The sequence below is a fragment of the Prunus avium genome, chromosome 7, assembly GCF_965620075.1.
Source record: "Prunus avium chromosome 7, drPruAviu1.hap1.1, whole genome shotgun sequence".
Lineage (NCBI taxonomy): Eukaryota > Viridiplantae > Streptophyta > Magnoliopsida > Rosales > Rosaceae > Prunus > Prunus avium.
Genome location: NC_142290.1, coordinates 34,141,878 through 34,147,715, shown reverse-complemented (window position 1 = coordinate 34,147,715; position 5,838 = coordinate 34,141,878). Strand labels below are relative to the sequence as shown.

The 5,838-nt window shown below is 39.1% G+C and overlaps 1 pseudogene across 1 annotated transcript; it reads right to left on the bottom strand.

Moving 5' to 3' along the window:
• Positions 1 to 2,058: 2,058 nt before the first annotated feature.
• LOC110754759 (protein ACCELERATED CELL DEATH 6-like) lies at positions 2,059 to 4,213 on the bottom strand (annotated as a pseudogene). The gene is made up of 4 exons (XR_002526355.2): positions 3,279 to 4,213; positions 2,664 to 3,181; positions 2,246 to 2,557; positions 2,059 to 2,112 (listed from the first exon to the last, which is right to left on the bottom strand). The product of XR_002526355.2 is annotated as a protein ACCELERATED CELL DEATH 6-like (transcript).
• Between the last annotated feature and the right edge of the window lie 1,625 nt (positions 4,214 to 5,838).

The following is a 5,838-nucleotide window of genomic DNA, read 5'->3' as shown; positions in this document are numbered from 1 at the left end:
CTGTTTCCTCCTCCGTTTCTTCTCTGTTTCTTCCTCTGTTTCCAAGTTGTTGTTTGCTAAGAAGAATCCACCATATACAACTTGCTTTCTTACTCAGAAGGGACTCTGGAGTTTGCAATTCCAATTGGTTATTAACCAACTCAACATATGTAATGAAAAATTGAAGGGTACTTTTCTTTTGGTAACGTGTTTCTCTTGATCCAGCTATAATTTTCAAAAGAACACTATCACAACACCCATTGTATGACGGAGAAGTGGAATTATCATCTTCGATCTCAACTGATCTCACAGTGGCAAGAAGGCCGCAACTCGCTGCAGTGAATGTGTTTCTTTATGCAAAGTACACGAAGGGGGTTCCCTCTAAATCTTGGGGTTGGCGAGTTTCCTTTCCCTCACAGCTGAAGAATGTAACAGGGTTACGAACCTCCACTAATTGCTTGCCTCTGTCAAAAGAAATACTCAGTACCTCCAGTTTGAGGCGCTTCAAGAAAGGCCTGCTGCTGGTATAGTTGTTGTCCTGTCTGCACTCTATTTCGAACCAATCGTTTAAGTAACAATTGATATTAGAACCAATCCCGAAAGGGTATGGGATGCTAACATTTCCGCAAACCTCTGTGCAATTAGGCTTTGCTATAGGCGGTGCAGTTGCTGCATCTGTACATGTACTCGTTATATTTTTGCTCATAATAATTAGTTTGGATAAAAATAAAAGAAAAGGAGAAGGTTCAAAGTTATTTGATCTTATTGTTGGTTGTGTTTGTGTTCAAAGAAAGTTTCTTCGCATGCACCTTTCACCATTGTATCTTTTTTCAGTGTCTTGGACAGCAATTCTAGTAGGAACTGGACAAATCTTCCTCTTATCTCTCTAGTTACTTACCTGATCTCTAGCTGGAAGCTTGAAATATTTGTGATGTAGGACGAAATATGGTCACTTATGGCACTAGGAAAAGAAGGAAGGCGTATCGTTGGGATTTTCTAATTGATTGAAGAAGAATTGGAGTGAAGAAGAATTGGAGCGAAGAAGTGAAAAAGGACGTAGCGGGAATTTGCAGATTTATAGTCCGAGCTCCGATTAGGACGCAAAATACCATTTCGGAAAGGGAACGACGCCACGAGTCAAACTCACAGTTTTGCTGTGATGTATGATGGATTTTGGCATTCTGAGGTCGTTTGGCCTTCCAAAACCGCATTCAAAGTTTCGTAGTTAATTTTCGGGATAAATTCTGTTTTTCAGTTTTAATGTAATAACTCCCCTAGCAGCTCAAGGGTTGAGAGATGTGTATTTAGACAGATTTGGTGAACGTTTTTTATCATCTCAGATTTTAATCAAAAATTATCCCAAGGGAATTCCTCTTAAGTTCTGGTGGAATCCAAATTTCTTGTTACTCAAGGTTTTCGTTTGAAACCTTTGTTGCTTGTGCTGCGTCAATTTGGAATTAGCCAAGTAATACAGAATAATACATGCAACGAGGGGTAGCTAGAATTTTGTTTTTTCTTATGGAAATAATTTTAAAATTAAGGGATTAAGTTAAAAAGTTAGTAGTAAATGATTTTATTATTTACTTTAAAATTAGGGGCCAATACTAGCTCAATTGTGTGTTGTGACATTTTCTGTATCATAGATAATGAAGATGACAGGGTCGTCATCTTTAACTCTGTCACTTGATGACAGTCTATATTTGTGTGATTTTTTTTTTAATACTTTGAAAAAAATATTATATGAACTAAAATTCAAGATTGTAATATAAAAAAAAGTAACAAACATTATGTAACATAACAACGAAAGGATAGAAACAAAATATAAACTTCTTCAAAATTATTCCAATTTTTGCCTCCCTTCAAAATTATTACAGTCTTCCCCTGCATTTATTAACACGTAAACGTAAAGAATCAAACGTTTTGTGACAAAAGTTATCAAGGACCTTGAGATAGATCAGAAAATGCTAATAAGAACAGCTAAAAGAGGCCCCAAGCGGTTGCAAGCCTTTCACAGGTAGGGTACGATACACGGTACACCAAGTGTATAATGAGTCAAGATAAGGAGGAAAAAGCAGCCAATCACACAAGCCGTAATGGCAAGTCCCGGAGAATGACATAATACTGCATATGTCCCTGTAATGAATGCAACCACCATAAAAATTAAAGCCAACACAGTCAAAAACAACGCCCAGAAAACCGCTGCAGGAAGCCACCATCGTCCCTTTGTGTGCAGCATCGATCCAGTTAGGTTCAACCAGACAGATACACTGGACATACCGAAGCTGAGTGTGTTTGTTATAACAAAGGCCTTGAAAGCTGCATTTCTTGATAGAACTGCAAAACCCTGCTCTGGTCCTTTCTCACCTTGGTAACCACCAGGGATGGTGAAACCTGCTGCGAATGTTACAGTTTCTATGAGGGCAGCAACTACCAGTTGGGCTTCCCTAACATTCTTCAATTTATCGGTGTCTTCACCACCTTTGTTTTCCTTCAATTTCCGATGGCCACCATAACTTTTCCTTAGAATTCGATGGCCTGATTCTGCATCATTCTTTTTCAAAGCTAGTCCCAGACATGTCTGCAACACAGACCATCAATGTAGAGTCGCAAATTTTTAGTTGAGTCTCCGACACAAATTCTCACTTAACGAGGGATTATTAAGTTATCTAGATAAAAGTTCATACCTCATTTATTGAATCATTAGCTAGAATGACATCAAGAGCGTTCATGTTTTCCTTATTGAATGCCATCTTATCAACTCTAGCATCACCAATGAAACGAGTCCTGAAGAGAAAAGCATCAAGTAGATGGAGGGGTGTGTTGCCGTCAACGTCCTTGGCATTTAGGAGGATGTTGCTAAGCCATGAATCCTTTAGAACAAAAGTCATGATTCGTGATTGATGTTTCTCCGAAGCATAATGAAGAGCATTTCGACGTCTTTGGTCGACCACTTCGCAACAATCAGGACAATAGGAAATAAGTTGTTTCATTACATTAACATAGCCTTTGGAGGCTGCAATGTGAAGAGCGGTCTTCTTATCAGCTTCGTCACCCATGTAGGCACTGCGTTTATCAGCTTCTAGTAGTTGTGTAACAATTGAAGCACGACCATAGAATGCAGCATAGTGAAGTGGGGTCCACCCTTGTTCGTCTGCTGCTATCGCCAAATCCTTTTTCTTCTCTAGTATTTCTTTGGTCATTTCTAAAAAGTATATATAAAAAGAATAATTAATCAATGCAAAACTAAAAATAGTGTATAATAATAATCTTATAAGTTTATTATATTTATATATACCTACCTTCATCACCGTAAATCACTGCAGCATGCAAAGCGGTTCTACCAATGGGGCCTTGGTAAGTTGGATGCTTGCAAGTGCGAAGTATTTCGGAGAACAAAGCTTTGTGTCTCCTCTCGGCAGCCAAATAAAGTGAGTCTCCCCAGCAACATTAGGAGGGTAGGAAAAGTCAGGGTCTTCTCTGATCAATATCTCCACCACACCAACGTGCTTAAACCGCACTGCCTCGTGCAAGGCTGTGTCCTTTTCCTTACTAGGTGTCCTTATGAAAATCTTCCAGTAGGCTGCTTCTTCTTCTGATGATGATGATAAAGCGAAGGCGGCAGCCCCTTGCTCAAGGTCTTCACAACGACGAGCTTTTGCAGTTTGGATGAGAAGTTCAACTATTTCAGCACGACCATGTTTGGCCGCCATGTGCAAGGCAGTCTCACCGCTCTCGTTCTGCTGCCATAGCAGTGTCGGACAGATCTGAAGGATATCCTCTACAAATCTGGTTGGCTTGATCGGCGCTTCTTCTTTAGGTTTGACGAGCTTTGGGGTGATTGCATAAGCTATATAAACATGGAGGACTGTGTTACTGGTTGGAGTCAATATTTGGTTAAGATGCTGCGGATCGTGTCCCCTGAGGACATCAATTTTGCCTTCTTTTGCAGCGTTGAAAACATCTAGATCCATTCCCATTAAAATTGGGACGTCTGTTGCAGCAGCTTCATCAGTTTTTATGTCTGTTGCAGCAGCTTCCTGGTCAACGACTTCGACCGATGCTGACAGAGTCTGATCAGTCCAAGTGGTGTGATCCATGTGGTTTTTTTTGGTTGTGCGTAAGATAAAGTACTGATCAGCTTCCACTTTTTGAGTGGATGTTGGGAAAAGTTAATGACAAGGTCAGATGAATGAATGAATGAATGAATGAAAATTGGTTTTACTAGTTGAGATTGAATTTGAGAGGGCGAAGAAGAGTGACCAAGGAGAGGGAAAATGGGTAAACTTATATAGATGGAAAGAAAAGAGAGAAGAAGAGTGGCGGAGAGCGAAAGAATATTAAAATAAAGAAAGAGAAAAAGAAAAAGATCAGAATATGTTTTCCATGCATGTCTTAGTACGTACGTAGAGCCTAGAGGTTAGAAAAAAGCTGAGAGCTTATCATTCCTGACAAGAACAATCAACAAACAAACAAACTTCCTTCTTTTTTTTCTTCCCTTTTTTAATTACATTCTGTTTTCTAGGCTGAAGCGACACAACGCTCTTAGGAAAACGGAGAAAAGGAAGAAGAAGAGTGGCGGCGAGAGAAAGAATAAAGAAAAAGAAAAAGAGAATTCAATTTCTTAATTAGTACGTAGAGGTTAGAAAAAGAAAGAGTGAAGGGAGCCAAAGCTGAGAGCTAATATTGTTCGTGACAAGAAGAAGAATCAACAAACTAACTTCCTTTTCTTTTTAAATTTTATTCTGTTTTGCAGGCTGAAGCGACACAACGCTCGTAGGAAAAGAGAGAAGAGGAAGAAGAAGAGCGGCGGAGAGAGAATAAAAAAAGAAAAAGAAAAAGAGAAAGCCATGTCTTATAGTACGCAGATGTTAAAAAAGAGTGAAGGGAGCCTGCGGGCTAAAGCTGAGGGCTAAAACTGTTCGACATCATTATTCCTGAGAAGAACAATCAATCAATCAACAAACTAGCTTCCCCTTTTTTCTTTGTTAAAGTTCATTCTGTTATCGAATATGATAAATGCAGTCCAAATTTTTTTCTTTCTCATATTATTTTTTCTCCAAATTGAGCGTTGTTTCAGCCATTTATTTAATTATTCTTTATTTAATAAGTTTATTTTATACATACAGTTTGCTTAATTCATTAAAAATATTTTGTGCTTCAAATGACGAACAATCGATGAGATGAACAATTCATTCAGCGCGCAGATGCAGAAACGATATATTTATTTTATTTTAAACTCTCGTAACTATAGACTACAAACTTGCACCCAAGTTAAAAAGAGTTGATATACACAAAAGGAAATACATAAGTTGCTCTCCCACCTTGTCGTCACCAAGTAGAAAACAAAAAGCAGGAACTCCAAATCTGCAAAATGAAGACACGCAAAGCAAACAAAAGCAGCCACACAAATCCAGGAAAAACTACCAAGCAATACAAGCCATCCGAGAGTTAATAAAAGCCCAAGGGAGGGGAGAGGGCAAGGAGAGGAGAGGAAGGGACGAAGGTTGGAAGGGAAGGGAGGCCTGATGCTGCACCATTAATTTCATTTCAAAGCATTCATGAGACGCATCTGCAACACAGACCAAAGAGTAGAGTGCAATTTTTCAGTTGAGTCTCCGACACAAATCATCACCAAACTAATTAATAATTGAGGGCGAGGCGAGGGATTATTAATTTAACCTAACCATAACTAGTACTTAAATGAAAAAGGATGCCAAAGTGACAGGGATGATATCCGCATCCTCGTCATCAACAATGATGCCTCTCCTACGAATTGTCCAAGCCGTTGATAGGGACGGGAAATTTCAGAAAGTGTGGCATGAGTCAAGATAAGGAAGAAAAAGCAGCCAATCACACAAG